The 26278-nt window shown below is 46.2% G+C and overlaps 2 long non-coding RNA genes across 4 annotated transcripts; one reads left to right on the forward strand and one right to left on the reverse strand.

The window, feature by feature from the left end:
• Positions 1 to 50: 50 nt before the first annotated feature.
• Positions 51 to 4305, forward strand: LOC102899349. 2 transcript variants are annotated; one of them, XR_002743176.2, is made up of 3 exons: positions 51 to 245; positions 2052 to 2315; positions 2978 to 4305. It is a non-coding gene; the product is annotated as an uncharacterized LOC102899349 (long non-coding RNA). The 2 variants fall into 2 exon arrangements; XR_002743175.2 differs by lacking the exon at positions 51 to 245 and adding an exon at positions 938 to 1333.
• On the reverse strand, positions 3980 to 26278 carry LOC111560900. Of its 2 annotated transcripts, none has more exons than XR_002743178.2 (4): positions 26009 to 26278; positions 24575 to 24648; positions 19373 to 19427; positions 3980 to 4071 (listed from the first exon to the last, which is right to left on the reverse strand). It is a non-coding gene; the product is annotated as an uncharacterized LOC111560900 (long non-coding RNA). The 2 variants fall into 2 exon arrangements; XR_006599784.1 differs by lacking the exon at positions 3980 to 4071 and adding an exon at positions 17184 to 18098.

Genomic DNA, 26278 nt, shown 5'->3' on the forward strand with positions numbered 1-26278 from the left:
GGGCGGCGCGGCCCGGGCTGTGACCCAGCAGCTCGCGCGGTGGCGCGCCGGGCCCTGCAGCCGCCCGCCCGCCCGCGCCCCCGGCTCTTGCGCGCCCCGGTTGCCCGGGCGCCGACTCCCCAGCTCGGCTCGCCCACGGCTGCCGGGGCCCCGCGGCCAGTCGTCCGCCGAGCCTGCACCCCTGCGGGTCGTTTCCGCGCCGAAGAACTGCGACCGAACCTGTGTTCTCAGGCTGGGTCTGGAAGGTGGCGTTGGGGTTCAGGGACCCCGGGGAGCTGGGGTTCCAGGGGAAACACACCCACCGCACAAACAAAAGGGGGAGGAGGAGGAAGAGAAAGTTTTTCAGTTTCACGTTGAGGCTAGAAGGTGCTGTCAGAAAGCAGAATGCTCTTGTGTTTTGCCAAATAATGCCTAAGCTGGGCCTTCAAACGCGGGTTTCCTCGCCCCACATTCCCTCCAAAGGTCTGCACGCTCGTCCTTCGACATTTCCACTCGTTGTAGGCGCGCAGGACGGCTACCATATCTCACACCTCAGGGGGCTATTTCGGCGTCCAAGTAGGGGCTGCAAAATGGTTTCTGTTCTAATCCTCCCCCGCGATTTCCACCTCTTCCTTTACCCTCAACTCACAGATCTCTTTGAGGCCTGATGCATTCCGCGTTTCATCACGGGCCAAAAGTGACTTAGAGGGTAGGGTGGAGTCCCGAGAAGAGGAGCATCAGGCAAGTCATTTTAAATTTATCGTTCCCCAAAATAAGTTCGCTCGCCCTATTAAAAACTGCAACAAAAAGTCACCTTTTTGGTTTCTGATAAATAGCAACAAAGTAGTTAAACAACAATCTTTAGGGAAGAGTTCTCTCCAGCTTTGCTGGAGAGAAAACCGGGTTAGCCTTTGCTGTGGTTAAAAAAAAAAAAAAAAAAAAAAAAAAAGCAGACATTTGAAACTGCAGTGGAGGGCTTTCATAACAGAAACATTAGCTTCATTGTAGCTTGTTGCGGAAAACAGGGAGCTTTTTAAAGGTGGTTCAAAAGCATCGGTTGGGGCTCAACAATTTTCCCTTTTTCCCCAAATGCTGCTTCTACTAGCACGTTGGCCAGATCATAGAATCTCCCATACTAATGCTTCATCTTTTTACTAAAGCACAGGAAACCCTAGAGTAAAGGCTTTGTCCAGAAAGATGGATGTGAAACTGATGGAAAGTGACATCTGGGAAATGATCCCCAGTTCTGCGTTCATATCTAATGGGAAGCCACAAATGCAGAATCATCCTCCCAAGACTGGGAGTATGCAGATGAGGCTCTCCTAGCAACGTGAAATCCCCCACACTTCAGCCCGTATGTGCTAGTTCTGACTTCTACCCAGACATTATTAATGGCACATTATAAATACAAAATGTACCACGTAAGAAAAATAGTGTCGCTTTGAGAAATACACATGCGTTGTTAGACTCTTAATAATGACAATTTTCTGAAATTTTTACTGCATCATACTATTGTGGGGGGATGGTGGAGGGATTGCCCACTTCTGTTTGGGGATAGATAGAAGTAATTCCTTAGTGTATTCTCCTTACGGCAAGCAATGATATAATCAAGGGGAGTAGAGCAAATATGTCACCCAGACTTCTAAAAACAACCACGTGATACTCCGTATTTGCTAGGACAAGAGCAGAGTATTTCTTTGTTCGGGATTGTGATTCTGAATTCTCAGTCACAATTTCATGAATATTCAGGATTTCTGCATGCCCAGGAATAATTAGCAGATGGTGTAAATGTGTGAAGGCCTGACACTGATACATGCACACACATGCATTGCTTTTCCTCTGTAGAGTGGCATTTGCTGGAGGACCACGGTGTGGAAGCTGTGGTAGGTGGTCTCAAAGACAGTCCCCTGCTAGTGATCCCCGGCCTCCTGGTATTCACACCCTTGTGTAATCCCCTCGCCTTGGGTGTGAGCTGGACTAACTGATTCGATTCCGACAAGTAATATATGGCAAAAATCACGTGATGTCTCTGCTGAGATTAGGTTATAAAAAAACTGTGGCTTCCATTTTAGGTGCCCTCTTTCTCTCTCGCTCTCTCTTGGATCACTCACTGTAAGGAAGCTAGTAGCTGCCATGTCCGAAGGCCGCCCTGTGAAGAGGAACTGAGGCCTGCCAACAACCACATAAGTTAGCTTGGGATACTTCCCCCTTCGTCTCTGCTAATCGAGCCTTCAGATGAGACCTTCAACCCCAGCCAGCAGCTGCCTCAGCGAGAGCCCTTGAGGAAGAAGCAGCCGGCTAAGCTGCCTCGATTCCTGACCCACAGAAACTGTAAAGTAATACATGTTTGTGGTCTTATTGAAAACTAAAAAAAAAAAATTTTTTTTTAATTTTTATTGTTTATTTTTTAAAAGAGAGAGACAGAGAGACAGAGCATGACGGGGGGGGGGGGGGGGAGGGGCAGAGAGAGAGAGGGAGACACAGAATCTGAAGCAGGCTCCAGGTTCCAGGTTGTCAGCCCAGAGCCCAACATGGGACTAGAGCTCACAAACTGTGAAATCATGCCCTGAGCCAAAGTCAGACGCTTAACCGACTGAGCCACCCAGGCACTCCTGAGTGTTTATTATCTTAAGCTGCTGTGTTTTGTAGTAATTTGCTACACAGCCATAGGTAACTAATTCACAGAACAAAAGAGAAGTCAGTGTGGGCCCAATGACAACCCTGCCCAGCTTCCTGGTCCCTCACCTGGAAAGCAGAACATGGAGGAAGGGGCAGACCTAAGGGTAACACATGAGTCCTAAGAACAGACAGCCCAGCCTTCACCTCTTTGCAGAGCAAGGGTCACCCTTGAATTTAAACAAGATCAGGGGGTGTAGGCTGCTGCTGCTGAGTCCCAGGCAGCCCTGGCGTTGGGCGTCACCATCCTGATAGTACATGCAGATATTTTTTGTTGCACAAGAATCGACATGTGTCCAGGTGTCCTATTCCTCTTCCTCAGAGCATCTATCCTGGTCCTGAGGCCTCAGCACACGCAGGGGCGGTGGGGTCCAACCTCGGTCCTAGAAGAAGAGGTGGAAAGAAGGGCTTTCGAGCCTGACAGCCGGAAGAGGTAAGTGATTTCAGTGCAGGTCTAAAACTAGAAAGAAAGGCTTGTGGTCCTGCTGCTGAAGAGCAAGTCGTGGACAATCCCCGATAAGAATCACCTCCACACTGCTTCCAGGGCTACAAAGAACATTCTGTCCACGTGATGCTATCTCTCTCTCTCTCAACATCATTTCCTCTCTGACTGGAGCAAATTATTTACTTTGAAAACACAAAACAAAGTTCTATGAAGCGGGAGAGATGTTACACTCCTGCATCCCTAACTAGGGCAGGCGTCTACTTGTGGTTGCCCCCCCGCCCCCGCCTCAGCCAGTCACGTACAAGCTGGCGATCGTAGAGCCCATTTCTGTTTTCTCTCCAGAGACACTCGGCTCTGATTTTTCTCACGTGCAGTGGCCACAGCTGCTGTGTTGCCATGCCGTCATCCGGTTGCTATGACTTGTGAGGTTGTGGATATGCCAGAACGTGAATCTATTAATTTAACAGGAACTAGGCTCAGCACATATATTCCTTGTTAGGTCATTTGCTTTGCTACCTAAACCACATCCAATGTGTTCAGCAACGGGAACGTTTCCTAGAGCCCGGCTTTGCAAAAACGCCAAGTGCCCTGGATGTTTGAGTCTGCAGCAGTCAGTTTTACGGCATTAAATTACTGTGGAGGAGAACACAAAGGCATTCTGGCCCCGGGATGCCAACAGGTCAGCTTCGGAGAAAAATCAAAGGAGGGGAAATAAAGTCCCTGGCCTTCATTCTTTGCCCACCGAGGTCCATTCCGCGGGAGGTATATGAACTAACTTCCACAGGGATCCCACCCTGAGCCCAGGTCTCTCACTGACAAGGTCCAAGCTCTCCAACCCCAGAACTAGGGGACGTGTGCCATGAAAAGAGAAACCACTGGCCTTTTTTCCTTCACTCCTTCGATGAACACTTCCTGGATGTCTGCTGGTAGCCGTGCTAGGAATGCGGAGATGAAAGGGACAAAGTCTCTCCCTAGTGGGAGAGAAAGACATGTAAATTACAGCGTGACATGAGAAGCTTCACACAGGGCACCGTGAGATCCCAGAGAAGGAAGCAAGTAAGTCTGCCTGGGGACAGGAATGATGGGCTGCCACCAGTGTTCTTCCTTTTCTGAAAAAAAAAGACTACGTTAAAAATGATCAGATGTTGGGGCGCCTGGGTGGCGCAGTCGGTTAAGCGTCTGACTTCAGCCAGGTCACGATCTCGCGGTCCGTGGGTTCGAGCCCCGCGTCGGGCTCTGGGCTGACGGCTCAGAGCCTGGAGCCTGTTTCTGATTCTGTGTCTCCCTCTCTCTCTGCCCCTCCCCCGTTCATGCTCTGTCTCTCTCTGTCCCAAAAAATAAATAAACGTTGAAAAAAAAATTAAAAAAAAAATGATCAGATGCATTGTACTAAGTAATAAGTGTTGTTTGTGTAGCTTTTGGTTTGGTTGTTTGTAATATATATGTACATATTTGTCTGGGTCACAGTGTAAAACATATTCCCTATATACAGGCAAAGAAGCGTGAAAGTTCTAGGTTTAGAGAGTAATAAATACCCCCCCGTACACAGGGGACTTATGACGGGCTTGGCCTCAAAGTGTTGTCCCGTTGTGTAGTTGAAGGAACTAGCCGTGACTTGATCCTTCCAAATTCTCCTCCCTTAGTGAATCAAAGCCAAGCCTGAAGGACCAGCTCCCAGACCCCTTCCCCCCCCCAGGACTGTTAAGCCAGCTCTAAGGCAGTGAGAGAGTACCCACCCCCTTTCCATCGGGTCAGATGGTAGGAAGGAGAAAGAGGAGAGAGAGGAAGGTCAGAAAGGCATCATGCTTTTCCTCCTCTTCAGGTCTTAGAGGAAAGCAGGATAGGTTATGTCAAAGTGACCCTGGTGATCAAGCCTAGGTCAGCAGAGAGGCTCTGAGGCTCAGCATTCCTGAGTCCCCATTCCCACATGGCATGGTTGTCACATCGTGAGCAAACAACCTGCTGTGTGACTGCCCCGGTGGGGCAAGACTACCTGTGGCAAAGCTCGGGGGAGGATCATGGGTCTGCACCACTGAGAACAGAGGGAAATGAGCAGCAAGTTGCAAAGGGGAGAAGCCAGTGCTGGGGTGTTGCTGTAGACCACAAGGCCACCTACCAGAGCTGGTGGCAGCAGAGGCCTGGGGACAGGTGGAAACCAAGAGGACAAGGCAGCTTGGCATGGTGGTCAGGAACAAGGGTTCTGGACCGCACAGACACTGACTGGCTTCAAGTCCTACTTCTGCCACATACTAGCTGCGTGACCTTGGACAAGTAATTTAGCCTTTCTTTCTTTCTTTTTTTTTTTTTTTTACTGTTTATTTACTTATTTTGAGAGGTAGAGAGAGCTGAGGAGGGGCAGGGAGAGAGAGAGAGAGAGATAGAATCCCAAGCAGGTTCCACACTGTCAGAGCAGAGCCTGACACGGGGCTCAACTTCACAAACCGTGAGATCATGACCTGAGCCAGAATCAAGAGTCAGATGCTTAATGGGCTGAGCTACCCAGGAGCCCCTACTTAGCTTTCCTATGCCTCAGTTTCCTTATCTGTAAAATGAAGATGACATAACAACTTTACCCACTTGATAGGTTTGTTGTAAGAATTAAATTAGTTTGTAAAGCTCTGATATATGTGTTAAGTGTCAGTTAAATAACTAAACCATTCGCCAACAAAAAGGATTCTGTATGGATATCACAGGTCTCCGAGACCTCTAAACAGGACACTCCGTTATAAATTCCCCCAACCATCAGCTCATGGAGAGAATCAAATCAGCTGTACAACGTTCATTTAAGATGAAAAGGTTTGACCCCTCTATACAGGCCAGCTGGGAAGATAGACACTGAGCAAACCTTTTCATTTCCTCACCACTGATTGTCCAGATGTAATTCAGCAGGGCACTTGGTAGGCAGAATAATAGTTGTCCCCAAAATGTCCATGTCCAAATCCTAAGAACCCGTGAGTATATTAGGTTACATGACAAAGAGGAATTGAGGTTGAAATAGAATTAAGGTTACTAATTAGCTGATCTGAAAATAAGGAGATTATCCTGGATTGTCAGGATGGGCCAATGGAATCGCAAGGATCCTTAGAAGTGGAAGAAGAGGAAGACGGAAGAGAATCATTCAAAGGAAGATGTGACTATGACTATGGGAGAATGGCCAGAGATGCAACATTGCTGGCTTTGACGATGGAGAAAAGGGGTCATGAGCCAATAAATGTGAGTGGTTCTGGAAGCTGGAAAAGGCAAGGAAACAGATTCTCTCCTAGAGGCTCAAGAGAGGAATGCAGCCATACTGACACCTTCATTTCAGCCTGTGTTGTCTGAAGCCACCAATTTCGTGGTAATTTGTAACAAGAGACATAGAAAACTAATGAGGTGGCATTTTCCAAATGCGGTGTTTTCTGGGAAGTAATTTTGCATCCTGTATTAGATGCATGTGCTACATTGTGTATCAGGAGTTTCAGTTTTCAGATTACAATTTGAAAAGGAAGGCTGGCTGGCTGGGGCTAGGCAAAGTCCCATGATAAGTAACAGGCCACTAGATACTCAAAGACAGTACCTTCAGAGTTCAATCTGTATGCAGTCCTCTCGCTTAGTGATGAACTCTAATTCACAAACCATTCCTCAGAACTTCTTCTCAAGACTTAATAACTGTTGATGCTAACAGGCCACAATGTGGAGGCCAAACAGAAAAGTGGTTAACAAAAGTAAACCGGAGTTGATTGTCAAAAGCTGCTGTGGAAATTCTGTGCGTTTGATGACCACAGTTCCCCAGCAAGGCTATACCACCACCCAGAGTTTGTAAATGAATCTTTCTTTTCACAAGGAAGAGAAAAACACAAACCCAAGAGTCAAGGCAATGTGCACAGCATTCCTGGGATCCAGGTTGGCCAGCAAGGTCAGAGTTCAATCACCCCGCACAGGTTTCTTTTTCCTGTTTGAGACAGGTGACTATTTATTGGCGTGCACAGCTCAAAGGTTGAGCTCACTGCATAGTGGGGAGGAAGTCCTTACACAATCGTCTGCCAGTAATATATATTGGCCCTTGGGACATCAGTCCTAGCACTAACATGGGTGGTGTCATTTGAGTTCTCAGGCCAAGAAGTTGCTAGACATTTATGACATTGCTTTGGGACTCATGACTTCTTATGAGAAGAAGGAAGTCCTCCTCTCCTGGGTGAAGTAATATCTAGGGATAACAACAAGAGACCATATACTGTGGCAGTATATCAAGTCCATAGGGAGCTACGGCTCTGTGAGGATCTTCACAAACTAAAATTCTTCACAGCAGCTCCAAGGAATTGTGTAAAGTTGTCATTCGTGGATTGCTTGAACAGTGCAGAAAACCCCATGGGCTCTCCAATTTATCCCCTTCTACTTCGTAATTCTAAATAGAGTTCCCTAATGAAGTGGAAGGACCACTTTGCATGGCCAGCTCTAAATTATATTTATATCACATTTATATTTAGAGCAGCCCATCACCTCAGCTGGATCATCTGTGGTCCCTCTAGCACTCTTTTAGAATCACTCTCCAAGGCTAACCCACTTGAATGGCCTTTGCCCTTATTGGGCAGTGTTGGGCTTTGCTTGGTTTCTTGACATAATTTTTGCCCTTTGCCCCTAGTTAGAGGATGTTGTCACTGACTCACCTGCCAGGCTCTCACTGCCTGATTCCGGTTGATTGGTTAACTCCTATCTGATATGGTTGCAAAGAGCCTGAGGACCAGTGGAATGCCACAAAATCCCTCTGTGGACCTTATCCCAGGTCCTGATGTGGTTCTGACAATGACTATGAGCTCCCGTCCTGAGCTGCATTGTCCTTCCTTTACCTTAGGAATTCATCCTCCTCTAGGCAGAGGAAAAAACAAAAAAAACAAAAACGAGCCGACTTGAGGCCTGTCAGTCAGAGGCCTGGAACTCTGGGTCTTGGCTATAGATACAAAATACCTGCCTCAGATATGGAGCACACATGACAAATAAAGCCTGACTTTGTGACCCATCTAGTCCTGGTTTCAAATGAGAGGCTAGACCGAGTCAGGGGTCTCGCTGACTGCATCACAGTGGCAAGCAAACCTTACCACATTTACTAGGTATAGTAAATATCCGTAGGTATAGACGGATAGGATACAAGAAATCGGCACACGTCCCCCACGCAACTGCAGTGTGGCCACCATGGGTTTGCCCAGCATACACCATCTCCTGGAAGCAAATAATGTTTGGAAGGATGCACCCTTCTCTCTTCCGTGGAGTTTTGGAGCTTCTAGAGATTTCTAACAGCTATGCAAAGAAATGATTGGAATTGGGTAAACCCCGTCAAGGCAGTGAGTTGAAAGCTATATTCGTCAAAACAGGAAACGTGCCAAACACCACAAATAGGCCTCCGGGTGCCCTTGCCATAACTGACACCAGTAAAGAATCGATGTAGAAAGGACGGGATTGATTCGCCTCTGCTTCCATTTCCATCTTCCCCATCTTTTGTCGTCTGATGTAGCTGAGGACTGTGAGCTCACTTTCCACGGTTGTACTTAACACTTGTTGGGAGATCATTCTCCATGGGTCTGTCACATTCTGCATGCCTTGTGAGCAGAGTCATTGAATGCTCTTTGTTTCAGACTATCTTTTGAAGATAGTATCTTTCTCAGATACTGTCCATTATTTAAGATCTGGTTGCCTAGGCTTCTGGGTCCCTCTCTTGCAATGGGCCGCACCGTGTGTACAGGCGTTAATAATTGGCCCTCTTTGCATTGCCTTTGGGAATTGGGAATCAGGAAACCAGTACAACGAAATGCCAATACTCTTGCTGTTACTATTGCTGTGAGTAAAGAAGTCCTTTGTTTCTGACCCAGAAGCTTCCATGAAACTGTGGCAGGCTACCTTGTCAGCTTGCAAGTCGGGTTAAGTTTTAGAGCCTTCACAGTTCTTGACAACCCCTCATTTCTTTCTCATATGACACACACCCTTGACCCACTAATTCCCCTTGTGCCTGTGATCCTTCAATCCATCTTGGTAGTTTGGGCCAAGGGGAAACTACGCATACAGACATCAGGACAGACCAAAGGAACAAATTAAAGAGCAGAATAAAGTGAGGGCAGGACTGAGATATCAGGAAGTTTGGCTTAAGCCTGAAACCAGAGGAGAATTATTATAATTCTGGACTATTTATAGCTACATTTTTGGTTATATGTTCAACTGATTGGCAGGCAATTCTAAACATGCTTAGGTGAACAAACTCACTGTTTTTCTCATATATGAAATGAAATGAGTTGGCTTAGATTATCTCTGAGGTTCCTTCTTAGTTATAAAATATGTGCTTTATTGGGGTGCCTGGGTGGTTCAGTAGATTAAGCAACTGACTTGTGATTTTGGCTCAGGTCATGATCTCACAGTTTTGAGTTCAAGCTCCACATCGGGCTCTGCACTGATGGTGCGGAGCCTGCTTGGGATTCTGTCTGTCTCTCTCTCTCTCTCCACCTTCCCTGCTCACTCTCTATCTTTCATTTCTCAAAATAAATAAATAAACATTTAAAAAATGTTTAAATATGTGCTTTATGAATTTGTAACATGTCTGTCCAACACACAAATTAGGCACTTGACTTCATTTAAAATACTGATTGCAAAGAGGACTACAGTGTAGTTGAAACCGGTGCGGGCACCCTGGAGAGCAGTATGGAGGTTCCTCAAAAAAATTAAAAATAGAGCTACCCTATGACACAGCAATTGCACTGCTAAGTATTTATCCAAAGGACACAATATGCTGATTCAAAGGGGCACATGCACCCCAATGTTTATAGCAGCGCTATCGACAATAGCCAAAGTATGGAAAGAGCCCAAATGTCCATCGATGGATAAATGGATAAAGAAGATGTGGTATATATACACAACGGAGTACTACTCAGCAATCCAAAAGAATGAAATCTTACGATTTGCAACTCCGTGGATCGAGCTGGAGGGTATTATGCTAAGCGAAGAAAGTCAGAGAAAGATAAATATCATGTGATTTATTCCTATGTGGAATTTAAGAAACAAAACAGATGAACATAGGGGAAGGGAAGGAAAAATAAGATAAAAACAGAGAGGGAGGCAAACATAAGAGACTCTTAAATACAGGGAACAAACTGAGGGTTGCTGGAGAGGTGTTGGGTGGGGGGATGGGCTAGATGGGTGATGGGCATTAAGGAAGGCACTTGTTGCAAAGAGGGCGCTAGTGATGAATCTCTAATTTTTTTTTTCAACGTTTATTTATTTTTGGGACAGAGAGAGACAGAGCATGAACGGGGGAGGGGCAGAGAGAGAGGGAGACACAGAATCGGAAGCAGGCTCCAGGCTCTGAGCCGTCAGCCCAGAGCCCGACACGGGGCTCGAACTCATGGACCGCGACATCGTGACCTGGCTGAAGTCGGACGCTTAACCGACTGCGCCACCCAGGCGCCCCTGAATCTCTAAATTCTACTCTTGAAACCATTACTACCCTGGATGTTAACTAGCTTGAATTTAAATAAATTGAAAAGAAAGAAAGAAACAAAGAAAGGAGATAGCATTAGTCGTTAAGAGGCCTGAGGGCGCCTGGGTGGCTCAGTGGGTTAAGCCTCCGACTGGATTTCCTGATTTTGGTTCAGGTCATGACCTCATGGTTCACGAGTTTGAAAAAATTTTTTTTTAACGTTTATTTATTTTTGAGACAGAGAGAGACACAGCATGAACGGGGGAGGGGCAGAGAGAGAGGGAGACACAGAATCGGAAGCAGGCTCCGGGCTCTGAGCCATCAGCCCAGAGCCCGATGCGGGGCTCGAACTCACGGACCGCGAGATCGTGACCTGAGCTGAAGTCAGACGCTCAACCGACTGAGCCACCCAGGCGCCCCAGGTTCATGAGTTTGAACCCCACATCGCTCTGCTGCTCTGGGCTGATATCATGGAACCTCTCCTCTCTCTCTGCCCCTCCCCTGCTTGCATATGCGTGTGCATTCTCTCCCAAAATAAATAAACAAACTTAAAAAAAAAAAAGTTAAGAGACCTGAATTCTGGACCCAGTCTGCTACCACCTCGCTGTGTGACATTGGACAAGTCACTTACCCCACCTAGAAAAGACAAGTGTGGGAGGTACGCGCACGATGATTTTTGGTGGCTCAGGGATGTGGTATGAAATTACACAGTGAGAAAGTAAGTTTCACTTCAATTACCTTTTTATTTTTCCGATTATGCCAAAGAGAGAGTCTCGATTTAGTGTTAGAGTGTCTTTAACAACGCTGTAATATCTGCCAATCTCCTTTTTTGGCAAAGAGAAAGACGTCTGAAGCATAGACACTTAACAGGCAGCCCTAACTAGAGAGCAAAAACATGACCTAGCTGTTGGTTGTTGCTCTACTTATGTTTGTTTTGCCTGCCATTTATGGTAAATAATACAAGTTTTCCATTTATGGGAATGACAAAAGTTTCCTTTAAAAGTAAGTTAATGATGGGGCACCTGGGTGGCTCAGTTGGTTGAGCTTCTGAATCTTTTTTTTTTTAATTTTTTTTTAACCTTTATTTATTTTTGAGACAGAGACAGACAGAGCATGAACAGGGGAGGGGCAGAGAGAGAGGGAGACACAGAATCTGAAACAGGCTTCAGGCTCTGAGCAGTCAGCACAGAGCCCAACGCGGGACTCGAACTCACGGACCGTGAGATCGTGACCTGAGCCGAAGTCGGGTGCTTAACCAACCAAGCCACCCAGGCACCCTGTAGCTTCTGAATCTTGATATTTGTCTCAGGACATAAAGGGATCCAGCCCCAAGTCAGGCTGTGCGCTGGGTATGCTTGAGATTCTCTCTCTCTCCCTCTCTGCTCCTCTCCCCCACTTGAGTGTGTACTCTCTCTGTTTCTCTTAAATAAAAAAAAAATAAATTAATTAATTGTGAAAATGTTCAAAAATTGATTGTGGTAGTGGTTGTACAACTCTGTGAATATACTAAAAAAAATGAATTATACACTTTATATGGCTGAATAGGATGACATACGAATTAGTATCGCAGAGCTGTTTTTAAATTACATTAATTACAATAAATAGGAAGACTGATTTAAATAAAATATTAAACAAAAAATAGGATAGGTGGTGAGTTGGTACAGAACAAGTTGTACAGAGGATGCAGACTAAACAAAACAGTACCAAAACAGTAGTGGGCTTTGGTGAAAAATAAGTTTGCTAGCAATGTGATCTCGGACAAGTTTCTCAACTTTTCTGAGCCTATTTCTTGGCCTACAAAATGGGAATAGGAATATCTCCCTTGATTTGTTAAGAGGGAGAGAACTTAGGGGCTCTTGGGTGGCTCAGTTGGTTAAGCCTCCGACTTTGGCTCAGGTCATGATCTCGCTGTTCCTGAGTTCAAGCCCCGTGTCGGGCTCTGTGCTGACAGGTCAGAGCCTGGAGCCTGTTTCAGATTCTGTGCCTCTCTCTCTCTCGCTCTCTCTCTGCCCCTCCCCACTTGTGCTCTGTTTCTCTCTCTCTCAAAAATAAATAAAAACATTTTTAAAAAACTTAAGAGGGAGAGAACATAGCACCTGAAACCCTCAGCCCAGGGTCCAGCACACAGATGACTTCCAATAAAGGGATGGTTGACAGCTTGACTAAGCGTCCACCCTGGTGCCAGGCCTGATCTTTCATGTATTAACTGCCAGATTCTTACAATAATTTCCTGCAGTAGATACTGTCATTCTTATTCAGTAGGCCTGTGGAGTAGATATTCTTATCCTCAAGTTGCAGACGAGTGAGCTGAGGCTCAGGGAGGTTAAGTAACTTGCTTTAAGTCGTAGAACTAGTAAGTGACTCCAGATGAGGTTTGAACCCCATTCTCTCTAATGGCAAAACTCTGCCCTTTCCCCTTCACCACATGTCCCTTCCCCACAAACTTTGAAGCTGAATCTGACTAAATAGGATCTACCTAGCTAGAGACAGAGTGAGGCAGACACAAGGAATTCTGCACCCCTGTCTCATAGATGAGCATCCTAGGTCCTGCTGCCAGTCCAGGACAGCTATGGGGACCCTGGTTCCTGATTCTGATTTCCCATTATCTCCCTTTTCAACCTGCCCAGTGGAAAATTCTCTTTCTTCATCTGGTTCTCCAGGGACCGGGGTTCTTTCATTGGTCTCTTATTTCTTTTTTTTTTTTTTTTTTTTTTAATTTTTTTTTTTCAACGTTTATTTATTTTTGGGACAGAGAGAGACAGAGCATGAACGGGGGAGGGGCAGAGAGAGAGGGAGACACAGAATCGGAAACAGACTCCAGGCTCCGAGCCATCAGCCCAGAGCCCGACGCGGGGCTCGAACTCAACGGACCGCGAGATCGTGACCTGGCTGAAGCCGGACGCTTAACCGACTGCGCCACCCAGGCGCCCCTGGTCTCTTATTTCTGTTGCTGAGTCCCCACCACCTGCTGGACTTATTTTCTTTCTTTAATGATTTTTTTAAAACTATTTTTAAGTAACCTCTGCACCCAACATGGGGCTCAAACTCACAACCCCGAGATCAAGAGTCGCATGCTCCACCCACGGAGTCAGCTAAGCGCCGCCCCTCCCCCCCGAACTTACTCTCTACCAGCCACTTCCTGGTGAGACTTTGGCCAATTGCCTAACATTGGACCAACACTAACTGTTTACCCTCTGAGGCTCGCCTACGTGTCTAGGTCCCCACAATCTTCCGGTTTGATGATGACCTCCCCTCCAACAAAGTCCTCAAAGTTCTCTCGCGTGTCACTGCCAATCCCCATTTCAGGTCGCCATCATCTCCTGCCTGGACCACCCAAATGCCCTTCATTCTTGCTTGACTCCAATCCTTCTCCAAAGTACGGTTAAAAAGGAGCTTTCTGAAGAGCAACCTGATCATGAAACTCTCTTGCTTATCCTTTCGTATCTCTCCACTGTCCCTTGGATAAAGACATGACCCCTTAGCCTGGCCTTTAAAGATCTTTGTGAACTGGTGCCTGCTGAACACTTCAGCCTCTTCTCCCTCCAGTCTTCTCTCCACTCACTATGAGACAGTCACGTTGGCACTCGTTACAGTCTCTCAATGCCTCTAGATATCCTTGGCACACAGTCGATGCTCACCAAACAGGAATTAATGTACCGTGGCCTCTTGTCTCCAGTGTTTGTATGTGCCGTTCCTTCAGTCTGATATGCACGCCCCCGCCCCCAATTCTCCCAGCTAATTCTGACTGGTCCTTTTGGACTTTGCCTACGTGTTGCCTCCTCAAAGAAGCCTTCTATGCCCTCTCACGTTAGGTGCAACTTTATGTGGTCTGGCAGTATCCTCCGCTTTCTTCTGTCATGATGAAACAGAACTATGGTGGAGGAGCTAGAAGCACAGGCCCTGGAGTCAAACTACTTAGATTTAAGTTCTAGGTATGTCGTTCATCCCAGCTGTGTGATCTTGGGCAAGTCACTTAACCTCTCTGCGCCTCCATCTTGTCATCGGTGAGATGGAAATAATAATAATACCTACTAAGAGGATTCCACTGAGGAGTGCCTGAAATGCCGCATAACTAGGGCAGAGTCTGGCATATAGTGAGCACTCAATAGATATTAGCTATTGTTATTTCTGCATGCATCGTAATCCGATGTAAGCACAAATCCCCTGCTTTGTCTTTCTCTAAGCATCTTTGTCCTCTAAGCATCTTGAGGACATGGAATCTGTCTCATTTATCATAGAATCTCTGGGTGCCTAGCATAGAACCTGACACATGGTACTCAATTCATAATGAACGAACAAAAGAATGAATGAATGTCCTGCCCCCTGGTTTATCTCAGATGATTTTATCTGATCCTGGGGCTCTTTTTGGACTCCCAAGATGCTATCCCCTGCTCTGGCCTGGATAGACCAGAGCCCAAATCTTGTCTATGGTATTGTGATTTCAGATAGAAATAACTGACGTCAGTACAAACCAGAAATACCCCCAGGTAGTATAGAAGGAAAATCTCTCACAGTTTGTCCACTTAGCACCTCCACCTCCCTTTGTTCTAGTTTGTCACAACTAGGTGTGGGCAACACCCAAATACAGCAGGTCAATCACCTCTTCAACAAGGGTTTGCTGGGTCATGCCCTGTTGGGTGTTGAGGATGCCAGAAGGGGAGGACATGACCCCTGCTTCCCAGGAGCTTCCTAGATGGCCAGATCTGGCTGGCCAGGCAAGGAGATGGGCAGTTCCATTGCAAGGTGCATTCAGCAGATGTCAGGATCTGACCTAGCCTCACTACTGGGAGCCAGGACATGAATGCAGGACCAGGGCATCTGGCTGCCAGGATTTGAAGCAAGTCCAAAGTTAGGGCAGGGGGTTAGCCACACTGAGAGGAGGCAGAATAGAGACCAGCAAAGGTCAGAATCCAGCAGTGTGGGGGCTATTGTCTGCTTGCTCTTCCTCCTCCTCCTCTTCCTCCTCCTCCTCCTCCTCCTCCTCCTCCTCCTCCTCCTTCTTCTTCTTCTTCTTCTTCTTCTTCTTCTTCTTCTTCCTCCTTCTTCCTTCTTCCTTCTTTCTTCTACCTTCTCCTTCTCCTTCTCCTTCTCCTTCTCCTTCTCCTTCTTCTCTCCATGGAGAAGACTGAAGGCAGAGAGAAAGCCACTGGGGGTTTCCTGCTCCAGAAAGTAAGGGCAAATAAAGCAGCAACAACAGCCACAAGCCAGTATTCAAAAGCCACTTTGGGTCTCTTCTCAAGACCTGCCTCAGGAAGGAAGTGACTGTGGGGCTGGACAGCTGTGTGGCCTTGCATAAGTCACTTCACCTCTTGGGACTCCATTTAGAAAAGGAAGGTTCAGGGGGAGGGCGTCTGGCTGGCTCAGTTGGTAGAGCATGCAACTCTTGATCTAGGGTTGTAGGTTTGAGCCCCATATTGGATGTAGAGATTACTTAAAAATAAAATCTTGGGGCACCTCAGTGGCTCAGTTGGTTAAGTGTCAGACTTTGGTTTGGGTCATGATCTCGTGGTTTGTGGGTTCAAGCCCCACATCAGGCTCTGGGCTGGCAGTGTGGAGCTTGGGATTCTCTCTCTCTCTCTCTCTCTCTCTGCCTCTTCCTCTGCCCCTCTGCATGCTCTCTCTCTCTCTCTCTCTCTCTCAAAATAAATAAATAAACTTTTAAAAGAATCTTAAAAAATATCTTAAAAGGGGTGCCTGAGTGGCTCAGTTGGGCATCTGACTTAGGCTTAGGTCATGATCTGGTGGTTCTTGAGTTGAGCTCCATGTCAGGCTCTGTGCTAACAGCTCAGAGCCTGGAGCCTGCATCACATTCCGTGTCTCCCTCTCTCTCTGCCCCTCCCCCTCTGGCACTCTGCTCTGTCTCTTAAAAATAAATAAACATTTTAAAAATCTTTTAAAAAATCTTTAAAAAAGAAAGAAAGAGAAGAGGAGAAAAGAGAAGAAAAGAAGAGAAAAGAAAAGAAAAAAAAGAAAAGAAAAGAAAAGAAAAGAAGAGAAAAGGAAAGTTTGGGACAGTGCTAAGGGTTTCTCCAACCTTCAAATATGAAGACTTTTTTTTTTTTTTTTTTTTTTTTTTTTTAAGTGAGAGAGAGAGAGCACGTACAGGGGAGTGGCAGAGAGAGAGGGAGATAAAGAATCCTAAGCAGGCTCCAGGCTCTGAGCTGTCAGCACAGATCCCACTGTGGGGCTTGAACCCACAAACTGCAAGATCATGTCTTGAGCCATAGTCAGTCCCCTAACCAACTGAGCCACCCAGGTGCCCCTAGGCTTCTTTTTCAAAGCAAACATTTCAAAGACTCCACAGGATGACAATGGTAATCTGGCACCTGTTGATCAAAAAAAAAAAAAAAAAAAAAAAACGCAAAATGAGAAAACCAATCACTTTTAAATCCTTTAAAGGGATTTGCATTTTGTTAATCACAGGAGCATCTACTGTCGCTTATAAAAACGTCCTGTGAGGAGTACATCCTGTGAGGCTCAGAATCACAACCTCCATGAACAACTCCTACCCAAATCCAACCAATAGCTTTTATCTTCCTTAGAACTCACAAAAATCAGTCTCTTATACCTCCAGCTTGAAAAATATAAGGGGCACCAGAGCACTGGGCCAGTGTTTTTCAAACTTTTACTTATTATAAAGTCCACTGAGGCTGTTACTATGATGGCACGAAATCTGAAAGCAGAGTTGATCGATGGCATTTGTCACTTCTTGGCTGTCCAGCTTCAGAATCCCTTCCCAGGTGCATGGGAGACACCATCTTATGAGTCTTAGTGGAAGTTAAAGTCTACTGCTCACCTCTCACTATAGAGACTGAAATCATGACACTTGCTTCCCAGCCTCTTTCATTGGCAGGACTCAGACATGTGACCTGGGCTTGGCCAATCAGGAGCACCACCTGGATCCTGAATCAGAGATCACAGAGAGAACCCCTTAGAGAAGCTTCTCCAGTGGGGACGGCAGCAGCTGTGGCAGCCATGTCCAGATTCCAGGGTAGTGGCAGCAGCCTGGTTATCTTTCAGGCCCCAGTCCTGGTTGTGGCACAAGCCTTCCAGGGTTCTGAGGCCAGGGCAGGGCTCTGGATAACTTCTGTGCCACAATTTTGGCCATGCTCTTAGCTACTTCCCAGCATCCTTTGTTCTCATTCATGCCCTGTGCCTGGCTCTCAGGCCTTCCCAGAGATTCCACGGGCTACCCAACATCCTTTCCATAAATTCCTCTTCAGCTTTACTCATCCAGAGCCAGTTCCTGTTGTGCTCCTAAATCAAAGCCCTGGCTGATTCACAGTCAGTCTCGGCATCCAACTTATTTTTCTATTTGGCTTTGGTCATCCAGTTCTGAGAAAATTCTGATCGCATAAATGGGTGGTATCTCAGTTCATTTGGGCTGCTATAACAAAATACTGAAGAGTGGGAGGCTTATAAACAACAGAAATTTATTTCTCACGGTTCTGGAGACTGGAAGTCCAAGGTCACAGTGCCAGCGTGGTCGACTGAGGGCTTTCTTCTGAGTAGCAGACTTCTCATCAGATCTTCAGAAAGGACTAGAGAGCTCTGTGGGGCCTTTTTTAAAAATTTTTTTTTTCAACGTTTATTTATTTTTGGGACAGAGAGAGACAGAGCATGAATGGGGGAGGGGCAGAGAGAGAGGGAGACACAGAATCGGAAACAGGCTCCAGGCTCTGAGCCATCAGCCCATAGCCTGACGCGGGGCTCGAACTCCCGGACCGAGAGATCGTGACCTGGCTGAAGTCGGACGCTTAACCGACTGCGCCACCCAGGTGCCTGTGGGGCCTTTTTCATAAGGGTGCTAATTCTGATCATCAGGGCTCTGTCCTCATGACCTAGTCACCTCCTGAAGGCCCCCACCTCCTAATACTATCACCTTGGGGATTGGGATTTCAACATATGTATTTGGGGGCCGGAGGGACATAAACATTAAGGCCACAGCAGATGGTTATAAGTAATGATGACAGACACCATTACATAGCACTCACTACATGTCAGGCCCTGTTCCAATCACTTTACATTAATTAACTCACTTAACAAACCTTTGAAGTAAATCTATCATTAACATTCCCCTGTTATAGGTGGAAAAACTGAGGTACAGAGGAATGGAATAATTTGCTCAAAGTCAAGGGTTTAAATCAAGGCAGTCCTACGGTAGGGTCTGTGCTCTTAACTCCTGTTAATTTGTCTTTTGAGATTAGAATGGTCTTCAATTAAACCAATCTAGACACTAGAAATAAGTAATACAAATTTTTGTTTCAAAGTTGAGTGAGGGGGTGCCTGGGTGGCTTGGCCAGTTAAGCATCTGATTTTAGATCAGGTCATGATCTCGCGGCTCAAGGGTTCGAGCCCCCCATCGGGCTCTGTGCTGACAGCTCAGAACCTGGAGCCTGCATTAGATTCTGTGTCTCCCTCTCTCTCTGCCCCACCCTGCTCGCTCTCTCTCTCTCCTTCAAAAATAAATAAACATTAAAAAAAAAAAGTTGAGTGAGTAACTATCAAAATATCCAACAACTGCTCTTTATCCTCATCATAAACATAGAAGTTGGGCAATAAACAAGTAAAACTTAGAGCAAGTACTGAACAAACAAGACACTTTTATCACTTCATAGTCACTAGGATAAGCCTGGTGGTTTATGGAGCCCAGTGCACCCCATGCGGGAAGTACTCTGCCCTTCGTAAGGAGACATGCCCAGGCTGGCGCAGCACTGAGCCTCACAAGGCACACCCACTATCCGTGCCAACCTGGGCTCAGAGATGCCAGGAGGAGCTTGTGCCAAAGTCAGTACAAAGCACAAAACTGAGTGTACAAAAAATACTATACTTACGGGAATATGTCACAGGGGCATAGGTGTCAGCCAAAAGCCCTCCCGGTGGTCAAAGCTAGGACAATTTGAGGAGCAAAATAAAGTAGCATTAGATTATAGCCCAACGTATAACGTAAATATCTGTGAATCCATACTTACATACATTGTTTTATTTTTTTTATTTTTATTTTTATTTAAAAAAATTTTTTTAACGTTTATTTATTTTTGAGACAGAGAGAGACAGAGCATGAACAGGGGAGGGCAGAGAGAGGGAGACACAGATTCCGAAACAGGCTCCAAGCTGTCAGCAGAGAGCCCGACGCGGGGCTCGAACTCACGAACTGTGAGATCATGACCTGAGCTGAAGTCGGACGCTTAACCAACCGAGCCACCCAGACGCCCCTACATACATTGTTTTAAACAAGAAAACTTTACAGGGGGGAAATCTGGCAAATGCTACTTTAGCCAGGTGATCACCATCTGCATCAATAATCATAAACCGTGTCGATAGCATGTATCTCTGTACACTACATATAATGTGATGGAAATGGCACTTTACATCTGTGATCTTCCTCCCCCACACCTACAACCCCAGTCTACATGTGAGAAGAGCATCGGACAAATCCCAATAGAAAAATATCCTACAGGGGCGCCTGGGTGGCTCAGTTGGTTGTGCATCCGGCTCAGGTCATGATCTCACAGTTTGTGCATTCGAGCCCCGCATGGGGCTCTGTGCTGATGGCTCAGAGCCTGGAGCCTGCTTCGAATTCTGTGTCTCCCACTCTCTCTGCTCCTCCCCGACTCATGCTCTGTCTCTCTCTCTCTCCTTCAAAAATAAATTTTTAAAAAACATTAAAAAAAAAAAAAAAGAAAAGTATCCTACAAAATACTCAACCTGTACTCGCAAGATCATCAAAAAGGAAAGTCTGAGAAACTGTCACAGCCGAGAGAAGCCCAGGAAGACATGTGACTTTAATTTAATGTGGAATCCTGCTTGGGATCTTGAAATAGAAAAAGGCCACTAGGTAAAAACTAAAGAAATTTGAAAAAACTACGGACTTTAGTTGATAGCAATGTCTCAGAATTGATTCGCCAATTGTGTGTGACTCATGTACCACATTAATGTACGATGTTAATAATAGGAGAAAGTGAGTGCTGGGGAGGAGGAAGGTAATATGGGAATTCTGTATGATCTGCTCAATTTCTTTCTAAATCTAAAATTTGTCTCTAAAAATTTTTTTTAATTCATTTATTTTGAGAGAGACAGAGACAGTGTTTTGAGAGGAGAGGCGGGGGGCGGAGGGGGCAGAGAATCTGGAGCAGGCTCTGGGCTGACAGCAGTGAGCCCAACATGGGGCTTGAACTCATGAACCATGAGAACACGACCTAAGCCGAGGTCAGACACCAAACTGACTGAGCCACCCAGGGGCCCCTAAAATCTTTCTTAAAAATAAAGTCTATTTGGGGTGTCTTGCTGGGTCGGTATAGCATGAGACTTTTGATCTCAGGCTCATGAGTTCAAGCCTCACGTTCAGCAGGGAGCCTACTTAAAAAAAATAATAATAAAAATAAAGTCTATTAATTAAAAGGAATAATAATATCAACTGCTCTCCCCTCAAAGTTAGTTCACTTGGCAGTGCAACTTAAACCACTGAGGTCTTGTGGGGCTAAAAGTGTTTATTTAATGCATTCACATTGTTACACGCTAAACATTTTTTAATAGAGTTTTTAAAATACTGAAATATTGTTTCAAATGAAATTCTAATCTTCACATTGCATCCTTGAATCGCCTCTGAGTAGCTGAGTACAGTCTGAGCTGCTCTGATGAAGGGAAAATCACAGATGATGTCCTTTGTCTCTATCCCTAGACCTCTCTGGATCTCTAAAATGGGGGGAGGGGGACTCCATAACCTCAAGGCAAAGCAGAACAAAATAGCTTCCCTTCCCCCACGCCACCCAAGACTGCAGCAACTGTCGGAAGCCAGGGCTACAGTTGTCCTGGTGCTGTGTTTGCCTGTCCAGCCCAGCACTCCTCGGCGGTGGGAAGGGCAGAAGGCTGGTATGAAATGGGGCAACAGATGGCTGGGACACGTCCTCTTGAGGCTCAGCTGCCCTGGCCAGCCTGCCAAGCTGTGTACATTTCAAAAGTTTGAGGTTCAAGCAAAAGAGACGAGTAATGATTTTCAATCACTTGCTGAAACACATGGCTAATCCTTGCGTAGCCAGAGAAGAGCACTTTAAAAACACACTTAAATCCAGCGGGGGAAACAAGGAAACCCTGTGTGCCTTCTCGGCTTTGAACCCAGATCAGGCCTTCCTGGGGGCAGTCGGGCATTTGTCCAGGATCCCAGTGTGTATCCTGCTTTCTCTGCTTTTGGAAAGGGTGTGATGTTTTGGTCTGTGTGTTTATCTGCGGGTGAGGAGGGGCAAGGCTGTTGAGCAGGCAGGTTTGGATCCTGAGAAATTCTGCATCCTGACATTTGCCCCCCCGGTCTGGAATCGGGAGATCTCTAGTCAACCCGCTTTATAAGTTCATTCAGTGCTATTTCCCTGTCCTGGTTCAGGCCCTTATTTCTTGCCTGGGTTATGCCAAGGCTCCTATTGTCCTGGCTTCCCAGTCCTGTATCATTAGAATCTTCCACTGTGCAAGGTCATTTCTGTTATTACACAGCATCTCCCATCTTGAACATACCTTTTCCTTGCCCCTACATCTCCCTCCGGCTACTGCTCCCATGTCTTCCCTTCCACAAAGCTTCTTGAACTAGTAGTCTGCTCTCCCTGGCTCTTGTCTTCCCTTGGTTCTGATGATGATGCTCTCTCCTGGTTTTCTCTCTATCTCTCTAGCCTCCTCGTCTCTGTTCCTTGGCAGGCTCTTCCTCCTTCACCTGGCTACTCCATGTTGGGAGTACCTTAGGGATTGGTCTTGAAACAGCTTCTGGTCTCTGCCTGAAACTTTCAAGATGATCTCATCCAGTCCCAGAGCTCTAAATACCACCTGAATACTGATGACTGTCGATTTTATATCTTCTTCCCTGAGCCCAGACTCATCCCTCCACTTGGCTGTCTAAAAGACACGGGAGCCATCTTTTTCCAAGATGGAGCCCTTGATTCTCTTTATCCTCAGACCCTCCCCCTTTATCTTCCCTCTCATCCCTTTAGCATCATTATCCATCTATGTGCTCAGGCCAAGAACCTAGGAGTCCTCTTTCATTCTGCCTTGACCCTCATCGCCCATCTCCAGTCTGTCCCCGTGTGGTCAGTTCTACCTCCACCCAACCTTCCTCTCCATCTCCATGACCCACTCATGTGTTACCTGGATGACTGAAATAGACTCTCCGTTGGCCTCCCTGCTTTACAATGGTCCCTCCCCAGTTCACTCTCTACCAGCAGTGAGAATGAGCTTTTCAAAATACAATTTGATGGCTTTCAGCCATTCTCTTATTCAAGAAATGTTTATTAAGTGTCTAATATGTACCAGGCCATGAACAGATAGACCAAAGTCTCTGCCTCTGAGGAACTTACAGCCTCATGGCAGAAGATGGGCAGTAAACATAATTAAACTAAATGATGTGATATGTTAGAAGGTGATAAATGGTAAGGGGACCTCCGGGAGCATATGTATGTGTGTTTGTAATGGGGGTTGTTATGACTTTATTTTATTTTTTAAGAGTGTTTTTTTAATGTTTATTTATTTATTTTTTGAGAGAGAGAGAGAGAGAGAGAGAGAACAAGGGGAGGGGGGAACAGAGAGAGGGATAGGGGTTCTAGCTCCAGGCTCCTAGCTGTCAGCACAGAGCCTGATATGGGGCTCAAACCCATAAACCGTTAGGTCATGACCTGAGCCAGTCGGACGCTTAATTGACTGAGCCACCCAGGCACCCCAAAGAGTGCTTTTAAAAAATGTTTATTATTTTTGAGAGAGAGAGGACAAGATGGGGGAGAGCAGAGAGAGAGAGGGAGACACAGGATCTGAAGCGAGCTCTGAGCTGACAGTAGAGTCCAACGTAGGGCTCGAACCCATGAACCGTGAGATCATGACCTGAGCCAAAGCTGGACGCTTAACCAGCTGAGCCACCCAGACGCCCTGGGGGTTGTTACGATTTTAAATAGCAAAGTCTGAAATGTTTAATCTCTGAACATCATCTCCCACTACAGAGGTTCTTAAGAGAAATGTTTGATTCCAAGTCTGGGCTAGAAATGTGTGAGATGCATCTGGAACATCTTGTTACACCAGAAAGCAAGGAAGGTAACACCGACTACCAGAGTGGCATCAAAAGGACTCAGAAGCCATGTCTGGGGCACTTGGCCGGCTCAGGCAGTAGAATGTGTGACTCTTGTCAGGTTGTAGGTCCGAGCCCTATGTTAGCTGTAGAGATTACTTGAAAATAATAAAATCTTAAAAAAAAAAAAAAAAGGACTCAGAAGCCACGTTCAAGAAGTTCCCACTGACCAAGGAGGAGGAAGTTTGAGAATCAGAGAGAATAACGGTAGCATGGATCAAAAGATGTACACGTCAAAATCCCTGAATGTAAAATGATACCTTTACAATATTGCTTTTTTTTTTTGCTTTTTTTTTTTTTAATTTTTTTTTCAACGTTTATTTATTTTTGGGACAGAGAGAGACAGAGCTTGAACGGGGGAGGGGCAGAGAGAGAGGGAGACACAGAATCGGAAACAGGCTCCAGGCTCCGAGCCATCAGCCCAGAGCCTGACGCGGGGCTCGAACTCCCGGACCACGAGATCGTGACCTGGCTGAAGTCGGACGCTTAACCGACTGCGCCACCCAGGCGCCCCTACAATTTTGCTTTTAAGTTTATTTATTTATAATCTGTACGCCCAACATGGGGCCCCAACTCACCACCCTGAGATCAGGACTTACACGCTTCTCCGCCTGAGCCAGCCAGGCACCCCAGTAATACTTCTGAAGGAAAGAATGCAACTCATTGGTCACTTTTGGAGGATGCATTTTTGGAGCATCCTTTCCTGCCTAGATTACTCCAATAGTCTCCTACAGCCCTGGCTTCTCAGTCCTGTGTAATTAGAATCCCCGAGGTCATCTCTGTTCATTACACAGCATCTCCCGGCTTGAACATACCTTTCCTTGCCCCTCCACCTTTCCTTGCCCCTCCATCTCTCTCCAGCTACTGCCTTCTTTCTCCCCTGGGAGGAGGTTTTATTCTGAAAACTGGCAAAGAAAAATAAAGAACGAAACACGTGTCCTACCTTTCCTCCATGAAAGTGACCAGGTAAACCAAATAGTTGATGAGGGAAAACTTCCCTTTATAGACATATTCCAGCTAAGAAATGAAGAAGAAAAAAAAAAAAGAGAGAGAGAAAGAATTAGAGCATCACAATTTTACAGCCTCTAGGGAAATAACCAATCCAGGCCACGATCACCAACAGCTGCTAACATCCCAAAAAGAGAGAGCAGGATCGTAGGAGAGTAGGATTGAATTTCAAATGAATATCAGATAATGTTTAGTATATCTCCAATATCCCATGAGACATAATAAGAACTATTTATTATATATCTGAAATTCAAATTTAACTGGCATCCTATATTTTTATTTATCATACCTGGCAACCCAGAAGTTGTCTAGCCAAAAAAGTCAGACCTGAATCTGATTAAGTCTTAAAATCTAACTACCAGGAAATATGGGAGACAGGAGACTATGTTAAAAACGCCACCACCGTGGATGGCAGTGTCATCAGCAATGTGCAGACTGTGAGGACAGACCACTCCATTTTTTCAACAAAGAAAGAGACAAGGGGAAGGCAGGGGGAAGCAGGGGAGGCTTGTTTGGTTTCTGTTTCAAAAGGCCAAGGGTAGGTGCAGCCACTAGGAGAAATGGTCTGGCTTATGAAGGCCACATGACTCTGACTCCAGGGCTTCCTCTCTGCTCTCCTGCCTCCTGCCTTACACTTCACGGTCCTGCAGACACATCGAATTGAGGGTCCTTAGAAGCAATCTTGAGAGACACTTGAGATCAAGTCTTGTTTTACGAAGCCAGGTTGCAAGCAGAGGGGTATTGTGGGCAGGAGAGAAAAGGCTAAGAGCCTGCTTTCCGGGTGGGACCAGATGAGAGCTGAGATGTGGCAACTGCAGAGACACTTGGAAAAGAGGGCAAGGAGCACCCTGCTGGCTCAGTCGGTAGAGCGTGCAACTCTTGATCCTTGGGGCTGTGAGATCCAGCCCCACGTTGGGCAGCCTAGAGGTTACTTAAAAAACAAACAAACATGGGGCGCCTGGGTGGCGCAGTCGGTTAAGCCTCCGACTTCAGCCAGGTCACGATCTCGCGGTCCGTGAGTTCGAGCCCCGCGTCGGCTCTGGGCTGATGGCTCAGAGCCTGGAGCCTGCTTCCGATTCTGTGTCTCCCTCTCTCTCTGCCCCTCCCTCGTTCAAGCTCTGTCTCTCTCTGTCCCCCCCCCCAAAAAAATAAATAAACGTTGATAAGATATACTCAAATATGGAAAAAAAATAAAAAAAAAACAAATAAATAAATACCCCCCTCACCCTTTGCAGAGGTGGTAGTCTTCTGATGTAACAAAATACGATTATTAGATGTATGATTGCCTCCTGAAACACCGACTTTAACCGTTGCTGTCTCAATACACCATAAAGGAATATTCTAGAGTTAGAAACAAGGGTCAGCTCACTGCGGCAGAAGTCATTTTCCCAAGCATGTGGAGACATTTCTCTCTGCAGTGGAAAGCCCAGCTTGCTTCCGGTTTTCATTTGCAGCTTCAACTCTGAGTGCCTGCCATGTGCATGTCTTGTGATGTGTTATGGCAGCTGTGATGAGGCTCGCGTCACAATTCTGTGACAACCTTGGAAGAAGATCCCTGGTAGAGTCGGGCAATCCAGAGTCTCACTCTGGGAGGGCGCCTGGGTGGCCTCAGCCGGTTACACATCCGACTTCACCTCAG

This window comes from Felis catus, chromosome B3 (genome assembly GCF_018350175.1).
Source record: "Felis catus isolate Fca126 chromosome B3, F.catus_Fca126_mat1.0, whole genome shotgun sequence".
NCBI lineage: Eukaryota > Metazoa > Chordata > Mammalia > Carnivora > Felidae > Felis > Felis catus.